Genomic DNA, 23,911 nt, shown 5'->3' with positions numbered 1-23,911 from the left:
TTTATTTTTAAACATTAATAATGTATAATTTATTTAAAATATTAAAAATTGATAGTTTAAATATTAATATTTTATTTATACTTTAATCATTAATATTAAATGTTATTGTGATTATTTATTTTTATTTTATTTTATCTTTTAAATATTAATAATTTATATTTTTAAATATTAATAGTTGATTATTTAAGTATTAATATTTTATTTGTAATTTAATCATTAATATTATAAAATACTACTATTTTATTTATAATTTAAATGTTATTATGATTATTTATTTTATTTTTTAAATATTAATAATTTATAAATTTAAATTTGTTATTTTTAAAAATAAATAATGACATTTTAGTCCAAAATGTATAGATTTTATTCCCATGGGTGTGGAATAGCTAATACCATGGGGGATGATGGTATTAGCTATTCCAAGCTTTTGCCTAACTTTAAAGAATAGTCATTCCTTTTGGAATGGCTATTCCTTCCCCAAGAGCAAACCAAACAAGGGGATAAAATTTTGTAAGGAATAGAGTGGGAATGGCTTAGCCATTCCACCTACCAAACATGACCTTATTGAATCAATTATATCACATCATAAAACTTCAAAAATTTTCATTCAACAAATCATTAATGCTTCAATTACAACTCTTAACAAAATCCTACTCATGCCATGCATCTAACTACAAAATAAAAACTCTGAATCATCCATTTTCCTGCAAGTAGTTTGCTTGAGACTTGAGGCTTTTTCAACTTCCTAACAAGACCCCACTCTATGGCACAACTGATTTCCAACGTTCCATAAGCTCAAGAGTCAAATTGCCATCCTTGATGAGATTTTCAATTTTCTCTTTCAATTGCCTACACTTCTCCGTTGAGTGTCCAATTGCCCTCATGTGATAGTCACATTTAGCATTAGGGTCATAATTCCTTGCCGATGGGTTTGGAACTATTTTCATTGGCACTAGACTGAGGTATTGATTCTCAATTAGTATAGGCAAAAGTTTTGAGATTGGCATGGGTAATTGGCGAAAGTTGGGTTTTGGCAATGATTGAGGCATTAACGGAGGTGTGGGTGCTTTTAGATGAAATATTGGTTGTGGAATCGGTTGATAGGGATACAAGTTATGATTCAAAATGGGGTAGGAAGGTTGGTATGCAGGATGAAGATGGTATGGATTGATGCCCCATGGTTGCTCTTCACATGTAATAACTCGTGCCTCCCTTTTCCTTTTCTTTGAGGCATTACAATCTTCCATGCTACTAACACTATTCTCTTCAATTTTACCCTTCTTAATTGCATTCTCAATCATCTCTCCTAAATCACTATGTCAGTGAAGTTCTTGGTAGCATTTGCTATTAGCCTATCATAGTATGGTGGTGGTAGAGTACCAATAAAAAACATTGTTGTTTCTTTTTAAGTGAGAGGTGGTTGAACTTGTGCAGCAACATCTCTCCATCTTTGAGCGTATTCTTTAAAACTCTCAGTGTCTTTCTTCTCCATGTTCTACAAAGAAAGCCTATCTAGGGCCATGTCAAAAACATGTTTGTATTGGACTAAGAATGCTCTTGCAAGATCTTTCCAAGAACTAATGTGATTCCTATCCAATTGAGCATACCATTTAGCTGCAGACTTTGTTAGGCTATTTTGGAAACAATGAATCAAGAATTTATCATCATGTGCATGTGCAGCCATTTTCTTACAATACATAGCGATATGGGCTTTTGGGCATTTGTTTCCATTATATTTCTCAAAATTTTGTACTTTGAACTTAGGTGGGATAATCACATCAGGTACCAAACACAAGTTTATTGCATCAATAGAACCACAGATGTTCATCCCTTCAATAACTTTAAGGCGTTCATCCAAAAGGTCATGCTTTTGCTGCATTTACAATTCCTTCTTTAGCTCAGAAGATTCTACTTTCAATTTTTCTTGCTTTCTAGGGTTATCTAAGTCAAGAATAGGAGTTGGGTCAGAGAAATTTACCCCCGAAAACGACACAGTTTGCCTTTTCATCGGCAATTGGCTCTGTCTTTGCAAACCTGATGATCCCTCAAAGGACCTTTCCTCTTTACTAGTAATCATCTCCATTAACCTTTCCAACTGTTTCTTTATCTCGTTCTGATGTTTCTCGATCTTGTCCATTCGTTTTGACTGCTTATCTCCGATGATTCTAATTTGAGTCCACGTATCACATAAACAGCCAAAGGGCTTTCTTGAGATCTTATCTCTTCACAAAATGGAAACAAATTAGATTGAGTGATAAGTTCTACCTTATTAAAGATCTTCCTAAATATACTCCTTCTTCATACAAAACTTGGAAAAAGATCTTTTAACCTATGAAACGAATAACGTTGTTGTCCCTCCTTTCATTGTATGTAGCGAAGTCAAATGACAGTACTTACAAAAAGTGGATGAAAGATAAATGCATGAGTGTCAAAATCAATGAATGTTTAAATGCATGTCAAAATGACTTATGAGTCAATAGATGATGAATTATTCGGGGCACTTTTTATGCATGATGAGATTACAACAAAATCTAAGTTGTGTAAAACATTTAATTTTCCATTAATCATCATTTTGTTTTTGTTGTTTTTGTTGTTTTTCTGTTTTTTATGGTTTTTTTTTTCTAGAAATCCTCCTTGTTGTTATGCAACAAAATTCAGAATATGCTTAAATAGAATCTGAAAAAAGTCAATCATTGATACGTTTAATCCAAACTGTGATAATTTTCTTGCATCATTTAAGGAACACATTCATTTTCTGATAATTGTTCACTAACATAAATCCATTTTTTACAAACTTCAAAAGAGTTTAAGCACAACCATGTCTAAACATTAAATGTCCTAAAACCTAAAAGCTTTTACTCAAAAAGAAAAAGTCCCAATAAAGTCCACTTTTGCCACCTAGACACCTATTTGGACACCTTATCACTCTGCCCGACCATCTTTGCTAGATCAAACCACTTTGCATCTATCAATGTTTGCACCTTATGCTTGAATGCAGTACAATCTTCAGTGGAATGTCCCATGACTCCACCATGATAATCGCATCTTGCATTTGGATTGTACCACTTTGGATATGGAGGTTATCAGTTAAAATCCTACTACGCAAGTATACGTATCGAATAGATAGTATATTAGCAAGCAGAGTATCGATCCCACAGGGAACTGATCTAAAACTTTACCAATTCCTAAAATTAGAACAATTTAATCTTATCCAAATAATCAAAATTAAGTAATTAACTAAAACTAATTAACTAATATTAAAACCAACAAGAAAAATCAAAATAATAATAACTTAAGAAAATATCAAACTAACCAAGCCTAAGATTATAATACCCCTCACACTTCACCTAAATCATACCTCTCATACTTAACTTATTTCAATGGGTTGAATTGCTAACCTAGAGTCCTAAATTATTTATAAGGGTCTCTCGACTCAACCTATAAAAATATCTATTTTAACCAAAACACTATATCCCTATGTGATTTGAAAATAAAACAGACGCATTAAGTTCATGCTCTAATATGGCTACATATGGCCTATAGGTATATCCCTATCCTATACGCAAATCAATTAATATGATCATATGCTATCCTAATTTTATTCTACTCTAAACTCCCTTTCCCAAGTTTGTTTAGATTCTTAAATCAATTTAATTGGTGATCAGACAATTAAAAGCAGTAAGAACAAATTGGAATAAACAATTCAAATCTCATTAAAATAAGCAAGAAAGAGATTAAAAATTTAGACTACATGTGAGTTCAATTGCAATCCTAGAAAAAGAAAATTTAGCCACTCATAATTGCAAAAACAAATAACATTATAATAAATTTAACTATTGAAAGTAACAAAAAAATTAAAAGCTAAGGAAGAACACAAAACAATTATTGCCGACTTGATCTCCAAGTTTCAGCTTCAACTTCTAGTTTCTTGAATCTCTCAAAGGTTGTCTACTTAATATTCTTAAACATATCCTATTTATATTAATAAACTTAACCTAAAGTTCCTTAAGCTGATCTAGGGTTTAATTGGGCTTAAAGGTGTAATAAGAGGCCCAAAAATCAATTATCAGTCTTTACAAATTTCCATTCCCGGTACAGTACGTCCAGCCATTTTCTGACGCAAGTTTCTCTATCTTCGAAGCAGAACTGGGCAAAGTAATCTTCATGAAAGTAGTAAATCTGTCTCTTAGCTTTTCACTGGTTCAAGAATCGTATCATTTGAAATTCTGTACTTCGAGATATGGCCAAAATACTGAAGTATATGCAAGCAGATTCTTGGTCCGTCTACACCTTACTTTTCAAAATTAAGCCCAATCACTTTTAATCCTACAAAAAAAATATAAAAACTAATAAATAATAACCAAATTAAAAGGAATAACATAAAATTAAAATAACTAACTTAAAAGTAACCTAATTATAAAAACAACTAAAAATAAGTAAATTATAATTGAAAATTGAGGACTTAGCTAATATTTAATAACAAAATTGGAATAAAATAATTCTATAAAATAGAATTATCACACCCCCAAACTTAAGATTTTGCTAGTCCTCGAGCAAAAGAAAATCACAAAAAGAAAACTTAATCATAAAAAAAAAAACCTTAAACAAGAGATAGAAATACCAAATCATGATTTCCCAATTTTTCCTCAGAAATTAACTCCAATTCCAACTTAAGGTAACATACAGCTAATTTTTAAATTCATGCATCAATTCAAGTGAAAACTTATTTTTCGAATGGACTTCCGTGTGTGTGTGAATGCTCTCTTGCAAAGAATATCATGCAATTCAAATCAATTTATGCCAAATCTAAGCATAGATTAGTACTAAGATCCCATAAGTTTGCTTTTCATCTCTCTCTCCACTAATGTAGATGAACACTTATTCAAGGACAATAGGTCTTTATCAAGCTTGTAATGTAAGGCTAGGGTTAAGGTATGATAAAGGATATATTTAAGCTCAAATTCACCCTAAGCACTTAATCAATCTAAATCATATAAAGAGCTCAAAAATTTTTTATAGCACCCTCAAACTTGAAGTAAATTTTTCTTTGTACCACACATTTTATTTCACTTTTTTTTTTCAACCCCCAAACTTTTTTTTTTGACAATTATAAACTAGGGATAATTTTTGCCAATAGCCATCATTTTTTTTTCAACTTTCTCCCTCAATTTATCTTTAAGCTTAAACCATTCTTTAGAAAGATTAAAATACTTAGAAAGTGAAAGGGTCAAATTGCTGGAATTAAATAAACAGGCCAAGGCTAATATAACTGTGTAATTACAAAGAAAAGGTAAATTAGGCTCAAAAAGGGTGACTAAGGATAAATATACAAAGGTAGGCTCACAAAGGCTCAAACGGTCCAAAGATGGCCTAAATCACTTCCTATCCTAAGTGTTATCTAAGATTTCGCCTCGAGAGAGAATCAAACAAATTCTAGAATTCTTGAATTCTCTATATTTTTTCATCAACATAAACTTTCTCTAAATCACATAAAAATTCTAAGTAAAAGAGTATAGTGCTCAATTTGTTGGAAGTCACATTCTAAAATAAAGCTAACACTAGAATATCACAGAAAATTAAATCATAACTATATGTTTCCTAAAAGCTAAGAATCAAAAGATAATTAAAATATCATCCTAGGATCGGGACAATCATGAATGAGGTACAACTATCTCAATTTTTTTTTTCAAAACATGTAAATAAAAACAAGCAAAATACTCAAAATAAACTAACAAAATTCTAAACTACTCCCCCAAACTTGAAATGAACATTGCCCTCAATGTGATAAACGAAAATAAAAGACAAGGGACAAGAATACTCCTCTCACTCCGAATCGGTAGTCTACAAGTCCTCCACATCATCACCACCAAAATCATCTTCAGAGTCAGACTCTGTAGGTAACGAAGGAAAAGTAGACATATCCATCCCAACGTGTGTAGCATAGGCTCGCATCATTTGTTCAATTGCCCGATTCTGCCTTTCTTGACGATCTAAACGACGATCAATGCACTCAATCCATTGAGCAACACTACGTGTGGGCGCTGCCTGTGGAGGTGGGAGAGCGGCTTGGGAAGAACTACTAGCAACCGGTGTAGATTCCTCTAATCTCTTAAGAATGCCCATGGTGATAGGAAGTTTTGGTTATTGAAGCTCTTCTTTATCACTCCATTGCACACCAGCTCGCACACATAAGGCAGTGATGAGGGATGGAAAAACGATACGATCTCGTTTAGTGCGACTCGTATGTAGGATGGCATGAGAGATAACCTTACCAACATCAATGGATTTATGTGTGACAATGGCATAAATAAGCACTGCACGATCCCTCGTGACATCACTGATATGAGTGGAAGGGAGTAACCATTCCACTACAAAATGTAACAAAACTTTCAACTCCTTTTTCATGGCACTCCGTTTGAATGAAACTGGCTCACAATGCGATGTCTTCCATTGGGCTCCTTCAACGCACAACGTCGATATAATCTCATTGGAATTCTGATGATCACCCAAGTACTGCCCATATTCATCATTTTCAATGTTTGGAGTTCCAAAAAATTCATTGATAGCTCGACTATGAAAAGGAACACGTTTACCACGAACAAATGCCACACCATCAACATGCTCAACCACATTTGCATAAAACTCTTGTACTACAGGAACCACTGCCGCATCAGGTTGGTTACAAAATTGATCCCAATATCTGTCGCTAATCATGTCATTAATCTCTTTGTAAGGCAGAATGGGGATCTCTATTCCTCGTTCTGGAATTGGCACTTTGTTGATCAAGGACGTATGATATCGCGTAGAGGCTTCAGCAGATATGAACTTCGATCTATCAAAAGATGCACTAGAACTTGGTTTGGATCATTTTGGTGCCATTCCGACAAAAGAAATTTAATTATCAAAACAAATTCAGAGGAAAAATATGCAAGTAGTATTATGTCAACAAGTATGAAAATATGAAAGACTTATAAGCATGAGTTGAATTAGTGCTTGTCCAATGCAACAAATCAAATTCAAGATTTCCATTGACAATCTTACTTCTTAAGATGCAACATAAAGTCCCTATGCCTCACAACATTAAGATAGCCTTCTCATAATCCTAATTTTCACAATGCCATAATCCAAAAAAAATTGAAAATTATATCTATGACAATGTACTCATCCAACATTATAAATATGGCATGTGTTGCACCACAAGTCCAAAATTTAATTCTACTGGCTCAACCAAGCATAAGAATGTAAACAAACCCATCATATACTTTCAACAATCAAGCATTTATCAAATAATTTTGCAGCAACCAAAAATCTATGAATTTATTATATCGGTATCACAAAAATGGCAGCAAACGTCAAAATTGTCTTCAATTTAAGCGTTAATCAGGAAGAAGTGTGAGAAACCCATTAACCAACATGCACAATAGACTCATTCAAGAAGTAAAAATTATATGATTTACAACCTCCTCTTCTCTCTACATAAAAACAATGGAAAAAGAAATATTTGCAGGAGAGAAGGTGGAATGGTTACCTTAAGAGTGCAACAAGTGCAGGAAAAAAAATCAAAGTAAAAATCAAAATGCAGACTTGTGGACTGAAAAAGGAAAAAGAGAGAAGTAAGAGAGTTGCAGAAGAAAAATGGGGGAGATTGTGTTTGGCGGCAAGAGACAAAGAAAGTGACAGAAGAAGAAAGTAAAAAGGGTTTTAAAAAAAATTTGGGGCTAGGCCTCGACCCAGCGCTAGTGAGGGCCGCGAAGCTCAACTGTGTTGTCCCGAAGCATCATGCTTCGAATTTAAGAGCCGCGACGCTCAACCTTTCACCAATTTTGAGCTTTTTTCAGCATCGCGGTGCTCAAGGTGAGGGTCGCGACGCTGAAACATTATGTTTTAACAAATTTCCCTTGCTGCACCCAACACCGCGACACTCAATTTGAGGGCCGCAACACTGAAACTTTCTGTTTCAGCTCCATTTTTAACACATTTCAGGGCCGTTGCTCTTAATTTGAGGGTCGCGAATCTGTACCTTTTTTTTTTGTTTTTAAATCCAATGACTTGCAAAAAAATATATTAAAATAATACTAATAAAAATGATAATAAAGTAAAAAAATGAAATAAAATAAAATAAAAACGAGTAAGGTTAAGAAGCTTGGGTTGCCTCCCAAGAAGCACTTCATTTACAGTCTTTGGCTGGACTGACTTACACTTTAGGCTGTATCAAGCAAGCGAATTGAGGACTTTTGACGATTAATTTTGCCTCCCCAATAATGCTTTAATCTTTGTCCATTGACTTTAAATTTTCGACCATCTGTCCCTCTGTCTTCGATCGCTCCATGTGGGAATACCTCATTAACAATAAAAGGACTAGACCACCTTGATTTGAGCTTTCCCGAAAATAATTTCAAGCGAGAATTATAAAGCAACATTGATTGTCTTAGCTCAAAGCTTCTTGCCAACATTTTCTTATCATGCCATTGCTTCGTTTTCTCTTTGTAGAGTTTGGCATTCTCATAAGCTTGAAGGCGAAATTCATCAAGTTCATTTAATTGCAACAACCTTTGCTCACCTGCTACTTGTAGATCAAAATTTAACTTTTTCACAGCCCAATGAGCATTGTGTTCAAGTTCCACCAATAAGTGACAAGCTTTGCCAAAGACCAAATTATATGGAGACATACCAATCGGGGTCTTGTAAGCAGTCCTATATGCCCACAATGCATCATCCAATCTCTTTGACCAATCTTTTCTTGTGGGAAACACGGTTTTCTCCAAAATTCGCTTGATTTCACGATTCGATACTTCCGCTTGGCCACTAGTCTGAGGATGGTAGACAATGGCAACCTTGTGTTTAACTCCATATTTTGCCGGAAGGGCATCAAAATATTTGTTGCAAATGTGACTTCCCTCATCACTAATGATTGCCCTTGGAGTGCCGAATCGAATGAAAATATTCTTCTTGATGAAATTCATTACCACCTTCGAATCATTATGAGGAAAGACTATTGCTTCAACCCACTTGGAGACATAATCCACAGCAAGCAAAATGTATTTGTTGTTATATGAAGATATAAATGGACCCATGAAGTCAATACCCCATACATCAAAAATTTCTATCTCCAGTATGTTGTTGAGAGGCATCTCATGTCTCCTTGAGATGTTTCCCACTCTTTGGAACCTGTCACAATGCAAAACAAAATTGTGAGCATCCTTAAATAATGTAGGCCAATACAAACCTGATTGGAGAACTTTAGCAGCAATCCTAGTTCCTCCAAAGTGTCTTCCATAATCTGAAGAATGGCAATGGTGAAGCACACTTTGAATCTCTTTTTTCGGGACACATTTTCTGAACATCTGGTATTTACACTGTTTGAACAAGTAAGGTTCATCCCAAAAATAAAATTTAACATCATGCAAAAATTTCTTTTTCTGATGAAAATTTAAATCAAGGGGAATAATATTGCTTACCAAATAGTTTACAAAATCAACATACCAAGGAAGTGACTTCTTACCAACTTGAAGGATTTGTTCATCAGGAAAAGTCCCTTTGATTAAGGTTGAATCCTTACCTTGAGCTTCAATCTCTAATCTTGAGAGGTGGTCTGTAACTTGATTTTCTGTTCCTTTTCTATCATGAATCTCAAGATCAAATTCTTGAAGTAAGAGAATCCACCTTATCAATCTTGGCTTAGCATCCTTCTTGGCAATCAAATACTTGATAGCTGAGTGATCAGTGTACACTATCACCTTTGTCCCCACGAGATAGGAGCAAAATTTGTCAAAAGCAAAAACCACAACCAAGAGCTCATTTTCTGTCGTAGTATAATTTTTCTAAGCCTCATTCAAAGTCTTGCTAGCATAATAGATGGAATGGAAGATTTATCCTTCCTTTTTCCCAAAACAGCTCCCACCGCATAATCACTCGCATCACACATTAGCTCAAAAGGAAGAATCCAATCGGGACTAATTATGATAGGTGCAGATATTAATCTTTTCTTCAATTCATCAAAAGCAACAAGACATTCATTATCAAATTTAAATGGTACATCTTTCTTGTCACGACCCGGTACTCCCCTTGAGCTTGTGACAACCGCCGCGGTGTCCCGGTAGACACTTATTGCCCGGAATGTCAACCCGAAACCCCGTAAGGCTTTACTATCAGTTTCTCTGTTCTCTTGTGAGCAACCATTGTCATATATCGTGTTCTAAAAGATTTTAAGCTGTTTCCAACTTTAAACAAATAAAATATTAATTTTTCGTCTCACAGGGGTATTTTGGTCATTTTTCTCAAAAATTTTGAAACTGGCTAAAATGTAATATACAAGTACAAAACACATAATTCATATTCAAAATGAGTTTAAAAGTCTAAAATCTTCATTTAAAACGAAATTATGGTTATTTGAATATAATAAGAAAATAAAAGAAATATTAAGTAAAATATTCTATTTTCTTATAAAACAATATTTATAGAGTTATACGTGAATAATTTTTATAGCGTAAAAGCTAAATAAATTTATACATACTTAAATACAGTAAGCCAAAATATTTAATTTAATTTACAATAACAAGAGGGCCCCCGAATAAACAAAAGTAAAGAGGACTGTGAACCTACGGTTTGGAAAATGCAGATCCCACTGTAGTCCTCGATGAGATCAGCTATCTACAGTCTATACTGAACCTGAAATGGGTGGAAAGGAGGGTGGTGAGATTATAAAATCCCAATGAGTAAACAAACATCATCATAAACATCTAGAGTTGAGTACATGGAGACAATAAAGTAAATCATCATAAACTGGGTTATAGCATTAGAACACATTTTGTTCAAAACACGTAAAGAGGCTTATGAATCTCATAAAAATCTAGGCTTGTGCCATAAATCCATTCTCGGGGACACCTTGGCCGAGGCATCCTACCGAGACCGCCAAGGCTATTAAAATTCACATTTCACATAAATCATGTTTTTGTTTTGAAAACATAGCCGTTCCTTGGCGTTGGCTGAGTTCCCCCTCACGTGGTGGTTTAGCGTGAAGTGAACCCTAAACTTTACCCCAGGAGATACCCTACGCGCCTCTCCGTTCGAGGTAAGAATATAATGGGGTTTACCGTGCCCCTCTAAAAGGCTGGTCCACAGAAACCCCCTACTGCAGTGATTAATTAATATATAATCCACCATATAATAAAACTCAATAACATGATATGGCAATTTTGTAATTCGTAGTTTTTCAAGGTAACCAAACAATTCGCATTTCAATACAATTGCCAACTAGCCAATCATGCTCGATTTATCATAAGCCAGTTAATTTAAACAATCAAATTGCCACAATTAACAGTCTCCGTGTACTCTATTTTTCAAAATCACTATTAATTTCAAAACAATTTATAATTTAATTTCATTGAAACTCATTTATTCATAAAACATGAAAATTTATCTTTTTAAATTCCTTTTTCCATAGAATTCATGAAAGCATCTAAAAACCACCCTAGATAATTAAAATGACAGTAAGTTTACTCACAATGTCTAGAATGCAGACTTTCGAAGCACTCTGTCTACTGGTCCTCGGATGCAATTTCCTTGCCTTTATCGGAGGACTCACCACCTTGACACAGTACAAAATCGAGAGTTTCACCAAGTTGGTACTAAATCAAAATTAAACTAATTTAGACTACCAATGCATGATATGGAATGCAAAAATGCACTGGTAACTATCTAAACCCGGTATTGGCCTAATTCGTCTTATCACCCGATTAAATTCCTAACGGGTCCGTTTAAACTCCAATTTAATTCTTTTCAGTTTCTATACCTCAATTGCACCCAAATTAACTTAATGTCCCTCAGTGTGGTGCAAATTATCAGTCCCAACAGCAAATTACGAAAATACCCCTAGTGGGTAAAAATTCGTATTTTTGCTCCGAAAATTCCCATTATTTTTCTAGGCTCATAATTCATTATTCCTTAACCAATTCTCCTAGAATAAAATCAAACTCATCCTCACTCACTACATGGTAAATTCAGCCATTAATGGTTGGGGGAGAAAATAAATTCTTTTCTTGTTGTTTTGTTTCTAAATATGCTAAACTAACTAAAAACACTAACATAAATTAAAATCAAATAAATCCAACAACTTTCTCTCTCCTAACCCATTTTTTCAGAATTGAATTCATCATGAAAACATGTAATTTAATCATGGAAAATAAAGAGAAATGCTTGGGAATAAGAAAACTCAAGCTTAATAAAAAAAACTCACCTTTTTCACTTAATTTCCTTGAAAATTCACACTTTTTCTTTGATTTTCTCTCTCTAGGGTTTTGTTTTTGTTTTCTCTCTCTTCTTGCTGGTTTGGCCGGCCATGGGGTGGAAGATGGGCTGATTTTGTGCCTTTTAAAAAGGAAAATAATAAATTAATAAAGGCATGACACATGGCATCATGTCATTGGCCCGTTTTTAAAATTTTAAAAATTTAAACATTTTATCTCCACCACATGTTTAGTCAAGGGTCAAAGATGAAGACAAAGGAAGACCATGTGCTGGAAAAAATATCCTGGTGGTGGAAAATTACAATTTTGCCCCTGAGGTGGCAAAATTACCATTTTACCCTTTTACTCCAAATTATACCGAAATTAAAATTTTTCACTTCTAAACCTCAAATCATACTCCAATAAGTCAAATTATACTCCAATAAGTCAAATGGGGTCAAAAAAATCTTTTCTAAAATTCCCATTTTGTCCCTAGGTGGCAAATGACCATTTTACCCCTAGTTAGTGAAAATTTCGATTTGACTCCAAATTGATCCTCAAACTCCAAATTACCATTTTAAGTCATCCATGAACTGTGAAACTCTTAATCTCACCTTAAAATTCCTATTTGATCTAGTTCGAGGATTAAATAAACTTGTTGTACCTCTAGGTATAATACCGACTTTTGTAAATTTTTCGGGATTCTCCTAACATGCAATCATGCTATCATCACATGTATGTCTTGAATAGTATTTTATAAGGTCGGGCTTTACATTTCTCCAATAAATTGCAAAGTGGTTTAGAAATTTTTGAAAAGTCCTTAATAAATCTTCTATAAAAACCAACATGACCAAGAAAACTTTAAATACCTTTAACATTTATTGGAGGTAGTAATTTCTCGATTGCTTCAATTTTTGCTTTATCTACCTCAATGCCATTACTAGAGAACTTGTGCCCAAGAACAATACCTTCTCGCACCATGAAGTGACATTTCTCCCAATTGAGCACCAAATTTGGCTCTTCGCGCCTCTTGAGTACCCTAGCAAGATTTAAAAGACAATCATCAAAATTATTTCCAAAGATTGAGAAATCATCCATAAATACCTCTAAGCATTTTTCCACCATGTCTGTGAATATGGCCATCATGCATCATTGAAAGGTGGCAGGTGCATTACATAATCCAAATGGCATTCTTCTAAAAGCAAAGGTGCCATAAAGACATGTAAATGTAGTCTTTTCCTGATCTTCAGGAGCAATAGCAATTTGGTTATAGCCAGAATAACCATCTAGAAAACAATAATATTCCTTACCAGTGAAGCAATCTAACATTTGATCAATGAATGGAAGAGGGAAGTGATCTTTCCTTGTAGCTTTGTTGAGCTTGTGGTAGTCCATGCACACTCTCCATCCAGTCATTGTTCTTGTTGGAATGAGCTCATTATTGTCATTGGCCACCACAGTCATTCCTCCTTTCTTAGAAACACATTGAACTGGACTTACCCATGAGCTATCAGAGATAGGGTAAATTATTCTGGCATCCAACCACTTGATGATTTCCTTCTCGACCACTTCTTTCATGATGGGATTCAATCTTCTTTGTTGTACAATTGTGGCTTTGTGATCTTCCTCAAGAAGAATTTTATGCATGCAAATAGAAGGGCTAATTCCCTTAATATCACCTATGGTCCACCCTATTGCTTTCTTGAATGCTCTAAGTGTTCTCAATAACTTCTCCTTTTGCAAGCTAGTAAGAACATTAGAAATAATAACCGGAAGAGTGGAAGATTTTCCAAGAAAAGCATACCTTAAGTGTGCTGGTAGAGGTTTGAGTTCCAAAGTAGGTGGCTCCTCAATGGAAGGCTTAGAAGTTGGCACCAAAGAAGCTGAAATATCTAAAGACTTAAATTGATGATTAGTTCTAAATCTGAAGTGAGCATTCAACAAATTTGAATATTCAATAAACTCATCATCATCTCTATCAGAGTTAGCAACTAAACATGCTTCAAGAGGATCATTGGGATTTTCTTTTAAGAAAACATCATGTGTCAAATTGTTCACTACACTCACAGAAAAATAGTCTTCAGATGTCACAGGCAATTTTAAAGCTTTGAAAATATTAAATGTTACATGTTGATCTTGAACTCTCAAAGTGAACTCACCTTTTTCAACATCAATCAAAGCTCTAGCAGTTGCTAAGAATGGCCTCCCAAGAATGATTGGAATTTGCCTATCTTCTTCCATGTCAAGAATTATAAAATCAACTCGAAAAATAAATTTATCTACCTTGACAAGACATCTTCAATAATTCCCCTTGGTTACACATAAGAATGATCAGCCAGTTGCAAAGTTATAGAAGTGGGTTTGCATTCCCCCAAACCAAGTTTCTCAAAAATTGACCAAGGCATTAAATTGATACTTGCACCTAAATCACTCAAAGCTTTTGCAAAAAATAAATTACCAATAGTGCAAGGGATTGTGAAACTACCTGGATCTTTGAGTTTTGGTGGCAGCTTGTTTTGGAGAATTGCACTACACTCTTCTGTAAGAGAGACAGTTTCAAACTCACCTAGCTTTCTCTTTTTGGAGAAGATGTCTTTCAAGAACTTGACATAACTGGGCATTTGTTCCAAAGCTTCAGCAAAAGGGATATTTATGTGTAATTTCTTGAAGACATTGATGAACTTCTGAAATTGCTTTTCAAGCTTTCGCTTTTGGAGCCTTTGGGGAAAAGGTGGTAAGGATGGATGACTTGAGAAGTTCCATGATTTTTAGCCTTGACATCTTCTTTCTATTTGACTTCACTCTCTTTTTCACACATTCCTTCCCTATCAACAACTTTATTCTCAAGTTCATCTACTTTTTCATTCACCCCATCAATCTCTTTTCCACTCCTTAAAGTGATTGTTTGGCATTGTTCCTTACTTTTAGGATTGATTTGTGTGTCACTAGGTAGAGAACCTTGAGGTCTATTATTGATGGAATTTGCAAGCTGTCCCATTTGGGTTTCAAGATTTCTCAAGGATGCTCCAAAGCTTTGAATTATTGCATCATTCTTGGATATATACTGCAAGAGAAGTTCTTCCACTTGGGGCTTTTTTTCAGGAATTGGTGGTCTAACTTGATGTTGAAATCCCGGAGGCATGTTGGGTTTTGGATTGGAAGGCCCTGCATTGTTATTCCATGAAAAATTAGGATGGTTTCTCTAACCAGGATTATAAGTATTAGAATATGGGCTGTTCTGCTGTATGTTAAAGTTTCCCACAAACTGGACTGATTCAGAATTGTATGGACATTGATCATTTGAATGGCCATCCCCACACATCTCACAAATTGAATTTTAAACTGCATGAACTCCCAGTGTGTCAATCTTCTTGGACAGTGCAGCCACTTGCGTGGCTAAGTTGCTCATTGCATCAAATTTCATAGGCTCCAACAGCTTTTCTCGAACCCGACCTTTCTGAAGGCCATTGATAATTATTTGAAGCCATCTCTTCCAACAAATTATAAGCATCTGCTGCATTCTTACTCATCAATGCCCCACCAGCAGCAGCATCAATTGTGGTTTTAATTGACCCAATCAGCCCATTGTAGAATGTCTGAACTTGCAACCAATCAAGAAGCCCATGATGTGGGCATCTTTGTAGTAGTTCTTTAAACCTCTCCCAAGCTTCATACAAGGACTCACCATCAAATTGTGTGAATGAGGTAATATCGTTCCTCAACTTTGCAGTCTTTACAGACGGAAAGAACTTTGTGAGAAACTTTTGAGCCAATTCCTCCCATGTAGTGATAGACCCATTAAGCAGTGAATCAAGCCAGCTTTTTACTTTATCCCTCAGAGAGAATGGAAACAATCTCAATCTAATAGCATCATTAGTTACTCCATTGTATTTAAAAACATCGCAAATCTCCAAGAAATTTACTAAATGAGCATTAGGATCATCACTAGGTAACCCACCAAACTGGACTGAAGACTGAATCATCTGAATATAGGCTGGTTGAATTTCAAAATTATTTGCATTGATGGAAGGTCTCCTAATGCTTTGGTGCAAACCTTGCAACAGAGGAACTGCATAAGCTTGCAATGCTCTATTTACTTCGGGAACCACATTAATGGCATTATTACCATTATTAATGTTATCTCGGCCATTGTTTGATTTAAAGCTGCAACTTGTAAATTCTCCCTTCAACGTCTTCTAAAAGTTCTTTCTATCTCAGGATCAAAAGGAACAAGATTCAAGTTGTCTCTTCTTTGCATACAATGATCAAATATATCTGCAAGAAAACAAAAGCTAAAATTAAAACAAGAAAAATAAAATTTGAAGTAAGATTAAATTGGTTGGTATTAGTATTAGTAATAAATCTAGAATTAATTCCCCGGCAATGGTGCCAAAATTGTTAGTTAAAATCTTACTATGCAAGTATACGTATCGAATAGATAGTATATTAGCAAGCAGAGTATCGATCCCACAGGGAATTGATCTAAAACTTTACCAATTACTAAAATTAGAACAATTTAATCTTATCCAAATAATCAAAATTAAGTAATTAACTAAAACTAATTAACTAATATTAAAACCAACAAGAAAAATCAAAATAATAATAACTTAAGAAAATATCAAACTAACCAAGCCTAGGATTACAATATCCCTCACACTTCACCTAAATCTTACCTCTCTTACTTAACTTATTTCAATGGGTTGAATAGCTAACCTAGAGTCCTAAATTATTTATAAGGGTCTCCCAACTAAAGCTATAAAAATATCTATTTTAACAAAAACACTATATCCCTATGTGATTTCAAATTAAAACAAACGTATTAAGTTCATGCTCTAATATGGCTACATATGGCCTATAGGTATATCCCTATTTTATATGCAAATCAATTAACATGATCATATGCTATCCCAATTTTAGTCTACTCTAAACTCCCTTTCCCAAGTTTGTTTAGGTTCTTAGATCAATTTAATTGGTGATCAAGCAATTAAAAGCAGTATGAACAAATTGGAATAAACAATTCAAATCTCATTAAAATAAGCAAGAAAGAAATTAAAAATTTAGACTACATGTGAGTTCAATTGCAATCCTAGAAAAAGAAAATTTAGCCAGTAATAATTACAAAAACTAATAAGATTATAATAAATTTAACCATTGAAAGTAACAAGAAAATTAAAAGCTAAGGAAGAACACAAAACAATTATTGTCGACTTGATCTCCAAGTTTCAGCCTCAACTTCTAATTCTTGAATCTCTCAAAGGTTGTCTACTTAATGTTCTTAAACATATCCTATTTATATTAATAAACTTAACCTAAAGTTCCTTAAGCAGATCTAGTGTTTAATTGGGCTTAAAGGTGTAATAAGACGCCCAAAAATCAATTATCAGTCTTTACAAATTTCCATTCCCGGTATAGTACATCCAGCCATTTTCTGATGCGATTTTCTCTATCTTCAAAGCAGAACTAGGCAAAGTAATCTTCATGAAAGTTGTAACTCTGTCTCTTAGCTTTTCACTGGTTCAAGAATTACATCATTTGGAATTTTTTATCTCAGGATATGGCCAAAATACTGAAGCAAATGCAAGCAGATTCTAGGTCTGTCTACACCTTACTTTCCAAAATTAAGCCCAATCACTTTTAATCCTACAAAAAAAAATTATAAAAATTAATAAATAATAACCAAATTAAAAGGAATAACATAAAATTAAAATAACTAACCTAAAAGTAACCTAATTATAAAAACAATTAAAAATAAGTAAATTATAATTGAAAATTGAGGACTTAGCTAATATTTAATAATAAAATTGGAATTGTAAAACCCGACCCTATAAATACATGTCATAACATACATGCACTGAGTAGCATGTTATTATGCTAGGAAAGTCCCTAAGAATAGACGAAACCCGGTATTGTACCTAACGGTACACTTGAATTGATTTAACCTCGAACTAGTTCAAATAGGAATCGTAGGATGAAATTTAACATTTTATAGTCAAGGAATGACTAAAAATGATTGTTCAGATTTCGAGGGTTCATTTGGGGAAAAATTGAAAATTTTGATGTTTAGGGGCAAAATCGTAATATTTCCATCTATGGACAAAATTTGAGATTTTGAGAGAATTTAGATCACATTTGACAAATTTGAGAATGGTATGAGTATAAGGGATGAAAAATATGTCTATGGGCAATTTTTCAGTTTTTGGGGCAAAAATGTAATTTTTGACTTTTACCGGGGCAAAAGTGTAAATTTCAAAAATTACTCCACCGAGACTTTGGATAAGTCTGAGAATTTTATCTAAGCTATGGATATGTGGGACAAGTGTATGGTGAAAATTTGAAAACAAATGGATGAAATTTTAAAAATGGGCCAATGGGAAAGTGACACGTGGTATTTTTTTAATGATATAATATTATTTTAATGAAAAGTCAGCCCATTTAAACCCCATTTTAAGTGCTGGCCGGCCATAAGGAAGAAAAAGAGAGGAAATAGAGAGGAAAGGAAGAAAAGAAAGAAAAACAAAGGAAAACTAGAAAATTCAAAGGGAAAATCGCGTTTTTCGGCGTTTAAGCGTCTAACGGTAAGATTTTTCGATTTTAACTTGATTTCTACCTTTCCTATGACTTTATTTCCATTAAGAATGCTTGAGGAGAGAGATCAAAAAGTGAAACCAAGGGCTGGCTGAAATTCTAGGGGAGAGAATTTGAAATTTTTAGGTTTTGATTTTTAGTTAAATTGGTAGTTTTAGTTAGTTAAATGTGTTTAGAAATTAAATTGGGCAACAAATCATTAAATTTTCACAATACCCACCCTTGGCCGAATCTGGAATGAGGTACAATGATGATAATCGGATTTTTATTCTAAGAGAAATGAAGAGAAAATGATGAAAAATGGTTAAATGTGATAGAAAAACAAAGTAGAAAATTTACCGAGTTAATGTCCCATTTTTGGCTGAATTTTCCAAGGAGGAAAGTGAACTGATTTTGGTGATTTTAGAAGGTTATTGGCTGATATTTAATGGTTAGAAATGTTGGAGAGAGAATGGGACTATTTAAAGCTAAAATGGAACGCGTTAGCAATTTATCGGGTAAAGTGTCAGAAATAGGTTAATACTGCGTTTAAGTTGTTTTTTGCTATTACATTTCATACCATGCATTAGTATAGGATTTAAGTCAAATATATAGTGATTTAGCATTAATGTGATGAATTGAGTAAATTTTTGCAATGTGTCTAGGAGGAGAGCCTTCTGATAAAGGCAAGGAAATCGTACTCGACGAGTAGTTATCGGGGCACCTAGAAAGCTTTTAGTTTGTACAAACGGTGAGTAAACTTATTATTATTGTAAATTATCTAGAGTTTATTTTTAAATGCTCTTTATGTATTTTATGAAATGAAAACGAGATTAAAACAGGATTTTTGTTGTTTTACAAATAAATGTGACAAATAAAGATATATTGGGTTGATTATGAAATTGAGTAATTAGAGGCTATTAACTGTCTTGAAAATTATATATTTTCCTATGAATGGCTTATGAGATAAGTATATGTGGCTATATTTTGTAAGTGCATTGGGAAATTTATGTAAGCTGTTTTTACTATGCAAGCTGGATAAATAAATAAAAGCCACGTTATACTGTCGAAATTTTATTAAAATTGGTGGGTTAAGTCACTGCAGTGACGAGTTTCCGTGGATTGCCTATTAAAGGGGCACGGTAAACCCGGTTATATAGTTACTCCGGTTGTAGAGGCGAGGAGGGTAACTCTCAGGGTAGCATTAGAGCTCACTTCACGTCGAACCCCCACGTGAATGTGTAACTCGGCCAACGCCAAGGAACGGCTTGTTTTAAAAATAAAAATGTGTTTCACATGTAAATGTTATAACAATCTAGGCGGACTCGGTTAGATGCCTCGGCCAAGGTATCCCCGAGGATTAGTTTTGGCTTGAGCCTTGTTTTCTTTTATAAAAGACATAAGCCTTAACAACTGTTTTGGTAAATTACAAATATTTTATGGTTTAAGAAATAAATTGAAAACATTATGAAATGGTTTGTGATTTGTTGTTTAAAATTGCCTCCCTGTTACTCGCCTTTAGATATTTATGATAATGTCTGTTTACTCATTGGGATTGTAAAATCTCACCCACCTCCTTTCCAAACATTTCAGGTCTATGGTAGCTTGTAGATACCCTATTTTATCAAGGATTCCAGTTGACATCTTTACCATACAGACAGTAGGTTTCTAGCACCAACACTGGGTGTATTTTGGGCCACTTGTCATTGTAACCATTATTGTACATTATAACTTAGTAAATTTTTGTATGTATGAATTTATTTTACTTACACATTACAAAAGATTTCTTACACATGTTTTTATAAATATTGTTTTATATAAAAATGCTATATTTTAATCAATATTTTGAATAGTGATATTTGTCTATAAATCCTTTTAAAAAAAATTATCTTTGGATTTATTTGAGCCGGAAACGATTGGTAATTGTTTTAAATGGAATGTTTAACAACGATTGCTCACAAGAAAGGAAAGAAACTGATATGTAAGCCTTGCGAGATTTCGGTTGGCATTCCGGGTAATGAATGTCAATCGGGACGTCACGACGGTTGTCATGGGCCCGAGGGAGGTTCCGGGTCATGATAGGAATAACATAATTCTATAAAATAGAATTATCAAAGGTTTCAAGGGTTCTATAGGGATAGCAGCAACAAGGTGATCCTGAGCTAATTGGTGAAAAAGTTCTCCAAAAGAAATGGGAATGGGATCCAATTGTTTATGTTGCTTCTTTTTGGATTGTTTTTGGATAACACCTAGGCTAGGAGCAGGGGTGATAGGTGATTGTGTGAACAATTGGGCTCGAGGAGCTTGTTGAGAAAGTGGTTGAAAGGTGCTTGGGCAAAAGTGCAAACTTAGACGCAGACCAATGTTCATGGGTTGAAAAGTTGGTCTAAAAGTGGTAGGTTGGAAGTATGTGCTCGGTTGCAAACCACTGTTTGAAGGTGGTGTAGGGCTTAGAGATCCCATCTTGGATATTGAGCTCTTCAATTCAATCATCTGCATATTCAACTCATCCATCCTTTTCATAACTTTTTCTAAACCCTGATCTTTACTTGGGTCACTAGGTGAAATGTTGGTCCTATCAAAGACAAACTGGCCTTCTTTCAATGGTCGCTTGAGGCATGGTTCAGTTTGAAGCGATTGGAATTCTTGAAGGTGAATTCCATCGATTTTGTTGAGACGTTCAACCATTTCCATCAATTTGGCAATCTATCCTTTCATCTTTCGAAGATCATGTATGAACTCTTCTTGATTGCGCTCTTGTGCGCTTATCCTTGCTTCCAATTGATGTTCCATATCCTTCAACCCCCTTAACTCAAATCAAATAAATTAGAAGAGAATTTTGAAATTTAACTGAAATCTTTCTAGATGTTTTCCATAAATGTGGATTCGTTCTATTTCCTTAAAATCTAATAAAATTGTGTGGTTCTTTGTTATGGGAATAAATATGGCTAGAAATAAAGAAAAGATGAATATATGGATATGGATGCAAATATGTCATGTGTATGAATGCATGAAATGCAATGATGCTTTGATGAATGGATGAAATGATATGCAATGGAGTACCCCCAAAATGTAAGAAAATTTAAACACTGTACATGCAATGCGAGTACAATTAAAACCATTTTTTTTAATCATGTAAAATGAGAAGTGGAAGCTCTATTCAAAATTTTTATTATTTATTTTCATAATTTTTCTTTCTTTTTATTTTCATAATTTTTAAAGAACAAAAGAAATAAAAGAAAAGACTTTGTTTGTTTTCTTTTCCTTACTATTTTTTCTTTTTTTAAAAAAAAAAAAGATATTATTTGAAGAAAAGAACTCTCTTTTTATTATTTATTTTATATATATGTTTTTTTTAGACTGACTAGGATGCCATTTAAGGAGAAATAGTCAAAATTATTGTCGATATTGACATATTCATCCACTCTACAATTCCTCATTTTTTTTCATTATTTCCATAATGTTATGCAAGAAATCAAAATAGAGAGACTGAGAAGTATTCCTTCATGTGTTCCTATTTAAGGGTACCTCATTCACAGTATGTTGGAATGGCTCTACCTAAAGGAAGGCTACTCATAATTTTCTATATGCCGAGTTTGGGTTACAAACGAAGCTAAAAGTTCCCAAATCGTTCCTCACTGTCGTCCATGCGAACTAGTAAGGCACCCCAGTCCTCACCCATTACAGGCTTCAAACGGACTAGGTTCGATCTGAGTGGGAGTCTTCACTAGCTCGTGCGGAGGTTATCACCTCACGAGAGCGTAGCTACTAAACTCCCTCCTAAAAATAGACATAGCCTGGGTAGAGGGCTTATGCATGAATGCAAAATGTGTTGTGTGTGTGAAGGAACATATCGATTTTGGACCAATAATCTCACATCCCTCTATCCTAAATCCCCGCAATTATTAAAAGCAATAAAATGACAATGACGAAATAAATAAATGCATCGAACAAAATATGCAGAGTAAATCATTAATACTAAGGAAATATTGAATTATTTAAACCCTTGGATAACCTATTATTATTTAATGGTTTGACTCTCGATGTCCCTAGTGGAGTCTCCACCTATCGTAAAGTACAGGTCTGGGAACCCAACCGCTAGACGTGATGAAAACACTAGGAGTCACCACCAATCTTTTTTCTAGGTGTGATTGGCCACCTGTTGACTTGATTCTAATCGACGAAGTTTTAAATTAATTATAAGCCCGTTAAGAGAATTTTAAACTGGTCTACGTCTTTTAGAGCTAGGTTCTGGAGTGCGGTTACGCCCGGGCAAGGATTAGCACCCCTGGGACGCCTGTTCCATGAGCTGTACCATTTGGTTTCTAGATCATCCAATTGGGCTTTAACCTTTAAACTTATCATGTTTCCTTAGCTATTATTCACGCATTTTATCTCCCATTTTATTAAATTATTTTATTTGATTCTAAAGTAAAATGTGAATATGAGGCACTATGAAATGCATGGCGTGAGACAAAAAATGTTGGACGAATAACCTTTTATCGAGTACGTTCTCCCGGATCTACCCATCATACTAGTGGGATCCGAGAGGTAGTCTCTCACCTAGGGAGTTATTCGAGAAATCCACCTTCGTAAATTTGACAAATAAATCCCATCATCGGAGTTATCGCACTTTTTATTTTTAGAAAAAATATTTTCATGAATATGAACCTATTACAAGCAAAAGCCTTTTTATTAAAGATATTTCCAAAGCCCTCCCATCATACTGGGGGGACCCGAGAACATTCTTTCACCTAGGGAACTTTTCGAGAGAAACTCGCATTCGTAAGATCTTCGAAAAATCCCATCATCGGGACTTATGCTTGTGAACAAAAATATCTACATGCCATGGTATGCATGATGCAATAGAAATCTATACTAGGTTTGTGAAGTTTACTATTATTTTTTTTATTATTATTATTTTATTTTATATTGATTATTTATTATTTTTTTATTATTATTACTTTTAGTTCTCCTATGTCTTCCTCGCTATTTCTTATGGATTTTCTTTCTTTATATTTCCCTTTTTGTAATTAGATATATTATAAATTATTTATGATTCTATGTTATTTAAGTGAACAATTATTTTTTTATGTAGATAATCTTTCATCCAGATCTAGTGC

At 34.0% G+C, this 23,911-nt stretch overlaps 1 pseudogene; it reads right to left on the bottom strand.

The window, feature by feature from the left end:
- On the bottom strand, positions 8,202 to 16,207 carry LOC108662827 (annotated as a pseudogene).

This window comes from Theobroma cacao, chromosome 7 (genome assembly GCF_000208745.1).
Source record: "Theobroma cacao cultivar B97-61/B2 chromosome 7, Criollo_cocoa_genome_V2, whole genome shotgun sequence".
Classification (NCBI taxonomy): domain Eukaryota; kingdom Viridiplantae; phylum Streptophyta; class Magnoliopsida; order Malvales; family Malvaceae; genus Theobroma; species Theobroma cacao.
Note: the sequence above shows the minus strand (reverse complement) of the source record. Positions and strands in the feature narration are given on the sequence as shown.